We start from the raw sequence: 12695 nt of genomic DNA, 5'->3' as shown, positions 1-12695 counted from the left end.
GGCAGCCGCCTTCCACCCCTCAGCTGTGCCGGAATCGATTCACTCCGCCCGGCGTTAGTCCATGAACGCCGAGTTTCCTTGCCGCCGCCACTGCTGCCTCCAATAACCAGAATGCACCAAACGGATAAATTGGTCCCGATACCATATTTTCCGTTACTGTTTTATCCTTGACCGTCACTGCTGCCAAAACATTTTATCCTTCGCCATTCACATGTTTCAGGGCCGCTTCATGCGGAGAGATACAGCGGAGCTCTCTACGCGCCGCTGTCAGTCAGTCGCCATCTTGCCTCTAGGCAATACATTCCTGGTAAGAGGGCATGCTATGGAATTAAGCTGTATATGCTGTGTGACAGTAGGACTGGATATGTCTCTAATTTCAGGGTGTACACCGGTAAGGAATCTAGGATTAACCCCCCTGGTTGTCCGTCCACTTTTGGAGTGACTGAGAAAATTGTTTGGGAACTTGGTAGAGGATTTTTTAACAAAGGCCACCATTTATATGTAGATAACTTCTACACTGGTGTGCGGGTTGTTCAGGGAATTGGACAAAGTGGACACTGTTGCTTGTGGCACAATCCGCTCTAACCGTAAAGGTTTCCCAAAAGAACTTGTTTGTCGAAAGCTTGTGCGGGGACAGTGCACTGCGTTGCGTTGCGAGGAGCTTCTTGCTGTGAAGTTTTCAGACAGGAGAGATGTCTACATGCTGACTGACATCCATGATGAAAGCATTGCACCTGTGACTGTTTGGGGTCAGGTCGCTGAAGCGTGCAAACCTGTGTGCATTTTAGACTATAATAGGCACATGGGTGGTGTTGACAGAGTAGATCAGAGGTTGGAACCTTACGCTGCTCTTCGTAAGGCTTACATTTGGTACAAGAAGTTGTCTATCCATCTTTTCCACTTGGCAATCTTTAATGCTTTTGTTGTGTTCCAGGATTCTTGCCCTGAGTCAAAGATGACTTTTGCTAAGTTTCAGGAGTCTGTAATTGGCAGCCTTGTTGTAGTGGAACAGGCAAGTGTTCCTAGAGTTGGAGTGGTGGAGGATGTTGCTAGATTGAGAGATCGCCACTTTCCTGATCACATTCCTCCAACACCCTCAAAAGATTTTCCCAGTAGGAGATGTAGAGTCTGTTGGCGAAGAGGTACGCGGAAGGAGATTCGTATGTACTGCCCTGACTGTCCTTCTAAACCTGGGCTGTGTGTCCCTGCTTGTTTTAGAGCGTACCACACGCAAAATAATTTTTGGGAGCATTCATGAGTGGTAAAGTGTACTGCCTGGTCTGTATTCTTTTGAAAATTTGATTCTGTTTTAAGGTTGGCGTTAGTGCAATGTATTTAGTTGCTGATTTTGTGGTCGTAGATTTGTATCTATTTGCCATTTGTTTGTGTTTTTATTTTTGTCTAAAAAAATCCTAAATGTGATGTCGGTGTGTGTAGGCTGGCGCTTGGCTGTTGGTGTGTGTGGACTGGCACTTGGTTGGCGGTGTGCGTGGAATGGTGCTTGGCTGGCGGTGTGCGTGGACTGGTACTTGGCTGGCGGTGTGCGTGGACTGGCGGTGTGCGTGGAATGGTGCTTGGCTGGTGGTGTGTGTGTGGACTGGAGCTTGGCTGGCGGTGTGCGTGGAATGGTGCTTGGCTGGCGGTGTGCGTGGACTGGTACTTGGCTGGCGGTATGTGCGTGGATTGGCTAAGTGCATGGACTGGTCCTTGGCTGGTGGTGTGCGTGGACTAGAGCTTGGCTGGCGGTGTGCGTGGAATGGTGCTTGGCTGGCGGTGTGCGTGGACTGATACTTGGCTGGCGGTGTGCGTGGACTGGCGATGTGTGCGGACTGGTGCTTGGCTGGTGGTGTGCGTGGATTGGCGATTGGCTGCCGGTGTGCCTGGACTGGCGATTGGCTGCCGGTGTGCCTGGACTGACGCTTGGCTAGCGGTGTGCGTGGACTGGTGTTTGGCTAGCGGTGTGCGTGGACTGGCGCTCTGCTAGCGGTGTGTGTGGACTGGCGCTCAGCTGGCTGTGTGTGAGTAGTGACTTGCTGCTGATCACTACACACACTGCTAGCTGAGTGCCACTCCACGCAATCCATCAGCTTGAGTAGTTGCTGTGTCAGGAATGTGGGCGTGTGAAAGTGATGGGCCCTTGAATGGCGCTGTGTGCTGGTGTGAGTTTTGTTATGTGATGGGCCCGCGGCTGGCGGTGTGAATGGTTTTGTATGTCTCACACGCATGAAAGGTGTATGAATGGCCTGTAAAGAGGTTGGTGCCTTGTCGTGGCTTTTCAGCTCACGAGCTGTGAGTCAATGGTTCAGTTTCTCGCCCTTTCAATTATTACCAGTGCATTTCATTTTTGTGAAATCACTTGCTAATACAATTGTATATACTGAACCATCACTCACCATCGTGCCAAATCCAACCAGTATGTGTGTGTGCTTGAGGATTAGATGGCTGTGCAGTAATATTTGTCTTTCTGAAGCAGGGTGTACCTTGTCCCTTTTTGTGAATTTTGTAATGTGTTGCTTTTGTGCCTGGTGGTGCAAATGGTCTTGTTTGTATCATGTATGAAAGGTGTGTGAATGGCCTGTAAAGTGGTTGGTGCCTTGACGTGGCTTTACAGCTCACGAGCTGCGAGTCATTGGTTTGGTTTTTTGTGAATTTAATTATTGACAGTGCATTTCATTTTTGTGAAATCTCTTGTTAATAAAATTTAATACACTGAACCATGACTCGCCCTCGTACCAAATCCAACCAGTATGTGTGTGTGTTTGAGGAATAGATGGTTGTGCAGGAATCTTTGTCTTTAGTTTCTCTGCCAAGGTGTACTTTCCATGTAAGAATAACCCACCAACTGTAGATATTGTCGTAAACCCATGGGAGTTCATGGTGATGTCTCTCTTGTGAAATCAAAAAGTTTTTTTATCCCCAATGTCCTGCAAACCTCAAAATGTCTGTCACATTTTCATTGCAATATTGTTCCAAAATTCTCACGCGGTAGAAACAAACAAATAATTATGTCTAAACAATCTGGTTTTGCAAGGGGGGTCCCTTGGGTTTTTGGCACGGCGCTCGGTGGCCATCTAGGGAAACCTACCAACCCCCCTGGAAGAGTCTCAAACAAATAGGAATAGCACGACAAACCAGTTAGCCTCCTTTAAGGCAGTCAGCCTGGAAGAATCACAGAGAAAAATCTTAAAAGTCAGATCTGGCTCCCCCTTCGACCCTTGCCCCCCCTATGTTCTCCACACCATGGTGGAGATCGTAAACCCCATCATCAACAATATTATTAACTCTTCACTTTCCCTGGGAGTAGTCCCTGAGGAATGGAAACTGGCAGCGGTAAGACCCCTACAAAAAAAACCATCACCAGACCCCACCACCCTCACAAATCTACGACCAATCTCCTTGCTCCCTACCTTTTGTAAACTCACAGAAAAGGAAGTAAACCAACAGCTCACCACCTTTTTAGAGGTAAATAATATCTGGCACCCAAACCAAGCTGGCTTCAGAGCAAAACACTCTACGGAATCAGCTCTAATATTCTCCTCGGAAACACTCAGAGCAGCGCTAGACCAGGGCAAAAAAGCAGCCTTATACTCTTAGACCTGTCCGCGGCTTTCGACACGGTGTCCCACACCATCTTGATAGATCGACTAGCCGCGGCAGGGATAACTGCAAAGGTACTGAGCTGGCTGAAAAGTTTTCCAACAAATAAGTGGTCACCTTGGGCCAGTTCAGATCAGAAGAGATCCCACTAAACTCAGGTGTACCTCAGGGCTCATGCCTGAGCCCGACACTCTTCAATGTATATATGGCCCCCCTGATTACCCTCATATCATCCTTCGGCATAGCTACCATCTCATATGCGGATGACACACAACTCATCCTAGTGATGGAGGATGAAACCAGCGAAGCAGAAGTCAGTCTCAAAAACTGCCTAAAGGCCATTTTCCATTGGATGAGCACGAATCACCTTAAATGCAATTCAGGGAAGACTGAGATCCTACCTTTTGGAAAAGATAACTTATTCAACCCAAGACTATGGTGGCCAGAAGACGCTACCGACCCCCCAAACACAGCCAACGCAGTACGAAACTTGGGGATAAAATTTGACCCTTCCCTGAGCTTCCAACAACAAGCAATAGTCATGGCAGGCACATGCTTCGGCATAATAAAAGTGCTCAGGAAATTTTTCGACCTCTTGCAGTGAGGAAGATGGTGGCTGTAGCCCTCATTACCTCCTGCATCGACTACTGCAACAGCATATACGCAGGAACAAATAGGACAGTCTGCCATAAACTACAAATGGTGCAGCATGCAGCGGCCAGACTAGTGTTGGGATGGAAAAGAAGGACCTCAGCCTAGGCCTGGGCAAAAATTTCGTTCCGTTCGCGGAAATTGTGATAATTTGACATTTTTGCGTTCCGCGGAGCGCGAAAATGTCAAAAATTCCGGTTTCCGCAGCTTGGCGATAATTTGTTTCTTGCTCGCGCTGTAAAATGATACATTCTCGCGCGCGCGCGATCGCCTTACCTGAATCCCTGCGTTCGCCGACAAGTTTTCTTGATCCGGTCGCGTTCTCCATGAGATGTTGTATTGTTTTTAGCCATTTGCGCTGTCTCGCGACAGTTCGCGCCCGCAGTGACGTCATGCGTCGCGCGATCACGTCTTTCTTCTCGCGATCATGCACCGCGAGAACAACTCAAAACAAGATGGCCGCGCCCGCAAGCAACCACATGGGTAAGTTGGCGACCCGCAACCATGCAGAAAATCTCGCGAACATGCCGGAAAAAAACTTCCGCATCTTTGCGATATTTCTGCTTGTTTGCGATAATTTTAAACATTCTCGCGATAATTTGCGAAGGTTAATTCCGCAAATTCCGCCCACCCCTACCTCAGCCTCAACAGCTATGAGCACCCTGCATTGGCTGCCAATTTATAAAAGGGTGCTGTTTAAAATCCTGCTAATCACCTTTAGGGCATTTAACAAAACAGGACCCAAATACATCGAAAACATGTTCCAACGCTACGTCCCCTCCCGATGTCTGAGGTCCCAAAGTGAGAATCTCCTTACCATCCCCAAGTTTAGACTCAAAACCAGAGGAGGCAAAGCCCTGGCAGTTTTGGGGTCCAAAGCCTGGAATTCACTGCCGCCCCCACTCCGACATATCCCTACAGAAACCATTTTTAGAAGGACCCTTAAAACCTGGATCTACACCCTATCCGATACACAATGCAATAACATGATATAACACTCCAAACATGATACACCACAAGAACAAAGTCACCTGGTTCTTTTACACTCAGAAGCGCTAAGATGCTCCGTGGAGTGTAACCCGCGCTATACAAACACCACTTACATTACATTACATACATTTCTGAAAACTAGACACCCGGCGGCTTCCAGGGAGGTATGGCTTGCGTAGATCCCCCAACGTTTCCTTACCCAGAATCCCCTGCAAACCTCAATTTTAGCTGAAAAAATCACTTTTTTCACACATTTTAGTGTGGGAAAGTTGTGGCATCACCGAGGTTACACAAATTTACCACCACCCAGCGTTTCCCCAGGTCTCCCGGTAAAAATGGTGCCTCACTTGTGTGGGAGGCCCAAGTACCCGCGGCAGGCAAGGGCCCAAAACGTAGTGAGGCGACATCAAAATGGCCTATCGCAAAACCACCTGGTTTTGCAAGGGGGGTCACTTGGGTTTTTGGCCCGGTGCTCGGCGGCCATCTAGAGAAACCTACCAAACCCATACATTTCTGAAAACTAGACACCCGGCGGCTTCCAGGGAGGTATGGCTTGCGTGGATCCCCCAACGTTTCCTTACCCAGAATCCCCTGCAAACCTCAATTTTTGCAGAAAAAATCACTTTTTTCACACATTTTGGTGTGGGAAAGTTGGGGCATCACCGGGCTCACACAAATTTACAACCACCCAGCGTTCCCCCAGGTCTCCCGGTAAAAATGGTGCCTCACTTGTGTGGGAGGCCCAAGTACCCGCTTATAATTGCTATATACCCAGAACATAATAAAAAACCATTACAAAATGCTGCTCAGTTTTTTACTCTGGGTTCGTTGGGCTCTTGGTGAACCTACAAGTCCTATATATCCCCACAACCAGGAACGTCCAGCGGATGTAACGGTACATTGCTTTCAAAGAGATGTCATAATTAGAAGAAGTTACAGGTGAAAACGTTGACACAAAAGGCTGCTTTTATCAACTAATTTTTAATTGTTCCTATATTTAACTGTTAGTTTCTATAGAGAAACCTTGATGGATCTACACAAATGACCCCTTGCTGAATTCAGAATGTTGTCTACTTTTCAAAAATGTATAGCTTTCCAGGATCCATTATTGCTTTTGTACCCATTTCTACCATTAACTGGAAGGAGGTTGAAAGCACAAAAAATAGCAAAAATAGGATATGTCCCAGAAAAATGCCAAAACTGTGTAAAAAATGTTGGATTTCTGACAAAAATCTGTCATTCCCTAAAAGCTGGAGAAATGGTGATTTCAGCCCCACAAACCCTTATTTGATACCATTTTCAGAGAAAAACCCAGACGATTTCACTTGCAGCCAGTTTTTCCCATTTTTCACAAAAAAACAACATTTTGCTGTATTTTGACTAATTTCTGGGAACCCTCTAGGAGAATCCACAAACCCTGGGTACCTTTAGAATCCCCATGATGTTGGAAGAAAAGGACGCACATTTGGCATGGATACCTAATGTGGTCAAAAAGTTACAGGGGCCTAAGCGTGCACTACCCCAAATAGCCCAAAAAAGGCTGAGCACAGGAGGGGAAAAGGCCTAGCAGCAAAGGGGTTAAGTTGGGGAAATAATTCCCTTTCAATCCTGAAGGACCCTGGGGGCCAACTAGCCCACCAGGTGCTTCCAGTAAGCGCCACTGCTCTGCGTTGCAGAGAGGTGGTGCAGGCCGTGCCCCTTTTTACACCTCTCTGCAATGGCGCTTACTGGACGTACCTAGTGGGATATTTTGCCCCTAGGGATCCTCAGGATTCAAGGGGACTTAATCTCCCAACTTAAAAAGTGGCCACAGGGCGTGTTTACACAGTGGGGAAGGGAGGGGACGGGGCCTGAGGTGACGTGTGCAAACACGCCCTATGGCGCGTTTTAAGTTGGGGAAATAATTCCCCTTCAATCCTGAGGGCCCCTGGGGGCTAACTAGCCCACCAGGTGCTTCCAGTAAGCGCCACTGAGCTGCGTTGCAGAGAGGTGGTCCAGGCCATGCCACTTTTTACACCTCTCTGCAACGCAGCTCTGTGGCGCTTACTGGAGGTACCTAGTGGGCTAGTTGGACCCTAGGGACCCTCAGGATTCAAATGAACTTAATCTCCCAACTAAAAATGGCCACAGGGCATGTTTACACAGTGGTGAAGGGAGGGGACGGGGCCTGAGTTAACGTGTGCAAACAAGCCCTGTGGCGCTTTTTAAGTTGGGGAAATAATTCCCCTTCAATCCTGAGGGACCCTGGGGGCCAACTAGCCCACCAGGTGCTTCCAGTAAGCACCACTGCGCTGCGTTGCAGAGAGGTGGTCTAGGCCGTACCCCTTTTTACATCTCTCTGCAACGCAGCTCTGTGGTGCTTACTGGAGGTACCTAGTGGTCTAGTCGGACCCTAGGGACCCTCAGGATTCAAGGGGACTTAATCTCCGAACTTAAAACGGCCAAAGGGTGTGTTTACACAGTGGGGAAGTGAGGGGACGGGGCCTGAGGTGACGTGTGCAAACACGCCCTGTGGCGCGTTTTAAGAGGTAGTTTTAATTCCCTGCCCTATTATATACTAGGGGCTTACAGAGGAGGTCAGGCTGATCACAGGGGGATCCCAACGCATAGTGTTCCTAGTGTATGTAGGTGTTTTCACTGTATTCTGAGTGTCTTTTAACATAGCACTGGCTCTAGGACTGGTTAGTCAGTCTCAGTTACCACCAGTATCCATCTGAAAAAGTTGAGGGTACAGGATGATTTTGCAACAAGGCTTTTTTCTGCTCTTCTGTTTGTTCTTTCTGCATGTTATCCTTCTTCCTGCACTTTTCTTCGTCTTTGAGGACTTCTGTTGCTTCTTTCTGCATTTCTTTTTTTTCTTGCTGTGCGTTTTTTCTTCTTTCTTCACATGTCCTATCTCTGTAGGCATAGTTAGAAATTAGCATTTAAAAAACCTTTGAAATTCACTGAAAAAACCATAGGTTTCAGGCACGTTATAGTTAGGAATTAGCATTTAAAAAGTGTATCTTAGTGAATACATGGCTTAGTGAGTAATGTTTAAATATGTAAATATCTGTATCAGTCTCTCACTTTGTGTATAAGTGGCTTCATGGGTTGGTGAGTAGCTACATGAGTGTCTATATAGGTTATTAGTTGGTTTTTTGAGTATCAGTATGAGTGTCTGAGTGTCTGTATGGTTCGGTGGGGGGTATTGCGTAGTGCATAGGTGCATGAATGATGACTCACTGTTTGTATGTGTTGAAGACAGCATGTGTGCAGGACTGTATGGGTGGATAAGTGTGTGCATGGGTGTGTTAGTGAGTGAATGACTGTCCAATAGTGTCTTTATGAGTAACTAAATATGTTTTAAACTAGTATATGTGACTATTGGTGTATATAAGTGAGTATATGTGAGAGTGAGAGATTGAAAGAGTTCCTGTATGAATAAGTATGTGTTTCTATAAGTGATTGTTTAAAAGACTAAGTATGTGTAAGTTTCTGTAGAAGTAAGTGTGGTGGTGTGTGTATAACTGTATATGCAAGTAAATGGATGTTTGATTCTTTATTAGCATGAGTGACTATGTGTGTGAGTAACTCTATGGATGAGTGGCGTTGTGTAACAGGATGCATAGGTGTATGAGTACATATGATGAGTGAGTACATGTATGAGTGACTGTATAGGACTGTTGGTGAATGAGTGGATGTGTATGTGGATCTTAGAATTACTGAATAGGTTGTTGTAACTGATATTGGTATGTCCATTGTTTTGAACATTTTAGTTTCTATTTTTGAATGTGTGTATCAAAGGTTATATTAGGGGGAGAGGAGGTCTGCCACTCTATCACAAGGATGATGTCATCAGTGATGTCATTTGAGATGTCATCAGTGATGTCATGAGTGATGTCACTGACTATGTCATGAGTGATGTAATATGTGACGTCATCAGCAGTGCATTGCGGGCGCGCGAGTTATAGTTAGCTGAACTAACTATAACGGGGGAATTTCAATGGTTTTGTACGAGTGAAAAGTCCAGCTAACTATAACGCCCCTGAAACCTATGGTTTTTTCAGTGAATATATATATATATATATATATATATATATATATATATATACAAAGAAAAAACCAAAGGTTTCACACATGTTATAGTTAGCTGGACATTTCACTCGTAAAAAACCATTGAAATTCCCCCGTTATAGTTAGTTCAGCTAACTATAACTCGCGCGCCCGCAATGCACTACTGATGACGTCACATATTACATCACTCATGACATGGTCACTGACATCACTCATGACATCACTGATGACATCTCAAATTACATCACTGATGACATCATCCAGTGATTGTGTGTTTTTCTGAAAATTAAATATGTTTTATATTTATGTATATCTCAAGGTCAATGGAAGAATAAATGGGTATATAAGTGTCTAAATGGATGCTTTTTTTTTGAAATTTTTTTTGTGTAACTGACTGATTAAGTGTATCATAGTGAATACATGGCTTACTGAGTAATCTTTAAATATGAAAATATCTGTATCAGTTTCTTACTTTGTGTATAAGTGGCTGCATGGGTTGGTGAGTAGCTACATGAGTGTCTATATAGGTTATTAGTTGGTTTTTTATCAGTATGAGTGTCTGAGTTTCTGTATGGTTCGGTGGGGGGTATTACTTAGTGCATAGGTGCATGAATGAGTGACTCACTGTTTGTATGTGTTGAATACAGCATGTGTGCAGGACTGTATGGGTGGATGAGTGTGTGCATGGGTGTGTTAGTGAGTGAATGACTGTCTCTATAGTGTCTTTATGAGTAACTACATATGTTTTAAACTAGTATATGTGACTATTGGTGTATATAAGTGAGTATATGTGAGAGTGAGAGATTGTAAGAGTTCCTGTATGAATAAGTATGTATTTCTATAAGTTATTGTTTAAAAGAGTAAGTATATGTAAGTTTCTGTAGAAGTAAGTGTGGTGGTGTGTGTATAACTGTATATGCAAGTAAATGGATGTTTGATTCTTTATTAGCATGAGTGACTATGTGTGTGAGTAACTCTATGGATGAGTGGCGTTGTGTAACAGGATGTATAGGTGCATGAATACATATGATGAGTGAGTACATGTATGAGTGACTGTAGAGGACTGTTGGTGAATGACTGTATGTGTATGTGGTTCTTAGAATTACTGATTAGGTTGTTGTAACTGATATTGATATGTTCATTATTTTGAACATTTTAGTTTCTATTTTTGAATGTGTGTTTCAATGGTTATATTAGGGGAAGAGGAGGTCTGCCACTCTATCACAAGGATGATGTCATCAGTGATGTCATCAGTGATGTCATTTGAGATGTCATCAGTGATGTCATGAGTGATGTCAGTGACCATGTCATGAGTGATGTAATATGTGACGTCATCAGTAGTGCATTGCGGGCGCGCGAGTTATAGTTAGCTGAACTAACTATAACGGGGGAATTTCAATGGTTTTTTACGAGTGAAATGTCCAGCTAACTATAACATGTGTGAAACCTTTGGTTTTTTCTTTGAATTTCTAAGGTTTTTTAAATGCTAATTCCTAACTATAACGTGTGTGAAACCCATGGTTTTTTCAGTGAATTTGCAAGGTTTTTTAAATGCTAATTCCTAACTATAACGTGAGTGAAACCCATGGTTTTTTCAGTGAATTTGCAAGGTTTTTTAAATGCTAATTTATTTATTTTTTTCTTTTTTTTTTACATATTTTTATTTTAATTTTCTATCCTTTTTTAAAGACTATGGTTAAATTTTAAAAATTCTACAATATGTTTTTATTTTACCATTTTTATAAAATAAACAGGTAAAATTTATTAGTATAACATATTTTTTTTTTTTCCTTTTTTTTTTTCCTTTTTTTTTTTTAACGTGCGCGTACGGTAAGCGCACGTCTTGCTTTAATTACGTTAGATTTCTACGCTGTTTGCGTTCATTTACGCAATTTGCGTAGACGCACGTCACGCGTGCACAGCGCGTAACGCGTACGCTGCACGCGCACGTTACGCGGAAGTGAAGGGGCGTGCCTGTTTTGCGCATGCGCGCGTGCGCGTGTCTTTTTTACGCGCATGCGTACTTTTGCCGTAAGCGCTCCGTAAGCGTGCCGTAAGGGCTCCGTAAGCGTACCGTAAGCGTAATGTACGCGCACGGTAGATCATGTGATCAAGAAACAAGACTTTTGATTGGTTTTTACAACTTTCAGTTCTAGAACTCTCCTACACCACACCCATTCCCCTCATTTCTGCTTGTGATCCCTTAGGAGAAGGAGCTGGGTTGTCTTTGTGATACGATGGCAGAACAGCAGAGCCCTTCTGAGAGTGAGGCTAGCAGCACTACCTTGAGGCAGAGAATGAGGAAACAAAAGACCTCTTTCATATGGGAGTATTTTTCTTTTCCAGAGGGCCAGCAAAAGGTAAATGCACCCTTAGTGACTTGTAAGCTGTGTAAGCGTGTACTTTCAAGAGGGAATCCCAACAAGAAGTATTCCTTCGGGAATCACACCATGTTGAAACACCTTAAGGATGTACACAGAAGGACACATGCTCGACATACTGAAGGTAACCCTTCAGTAAGTCAACCAAGCACATCCACAGCAGCTCAGCCTGGACCATCATCTGCAGGGCCGAGTCCATCTTCGGCAGGTCAGGTGAGCCCTTCATCTGTGGGGGGAGCATCTCCTTTTTCTCGTCCTCTGGAAATTAACCCTCGGTTTCTGAGGGTTGAAATACGGTGCGCCACTTGTCATGATCTAATTTGTCATAGGGAGACCAGTATTTCCCTAGTGAACAATAAAATAGATCAGCACATTTGTCGTACCGACTAATATTCCCATTCTTTCTTTCCTCTGTCCCTGCATGAACACAACGGCTCTTTTAAGAGCCAACCTTACCTTTCAACTTTTTTTTATATATTTTTTAAAACTTTTTTTGATTTTTTTTTACCGTACGCGTACTGTACGCGTAATTATTTTTTTTTTTTTTAAAAAACACTAAAAATCAATTATCACATTACAAGGTCCTTGAGAGACTACAATGAAAAACTGAAAATGTGATTGTGGAGAAGTGGAAAAAAGGGACCATGAAATTTTTGACTTACCATACCCACTCAAAAAAATATTTATTCATTTAAATTTTTTTTTAATTGCTTTAAAAATGGTTCTAGTTTTCGAAAATTTTCTATCTCAATCTGAAAAAAAAGAAAAAAGTATTAATATTTAATAAAACATTTTATAATACAGTACACATATTTACATATTTTTCAAAAAAAATGTTTCCCTTTTTTTTGCTGTTTTCAGAATATATTGCATTTCACTATAAATTGTGAAAGCAATTGCATTCATCATTTAACAGCGGGCAAAAAAAAAATTAACAATCTCAAAGACTGTTTTAAAAAAGCCCACAATCTCTTTTTGCATAAACATAACTTTATAGAAATGCATAATATTCTTAAAAAA

Source organism: Triturus cristatus, chromosome 8 (assembly GCF_964204655.1).
Source record: "Triturus cristatus chromosome 8, aTriCri1.1, whole genome shotgun sequence".
Classification (NCBI taxonomy): Eukaryota; Metazoa; Chordata; class Amphibia; order Caudata; family Salamandridae; genus Triturus; species Triturus cristatus.
The sequence above is the reverse complement of the archived record's forward strand: the minus strand, read 5'-3'. Positions refer to the sequence as shown.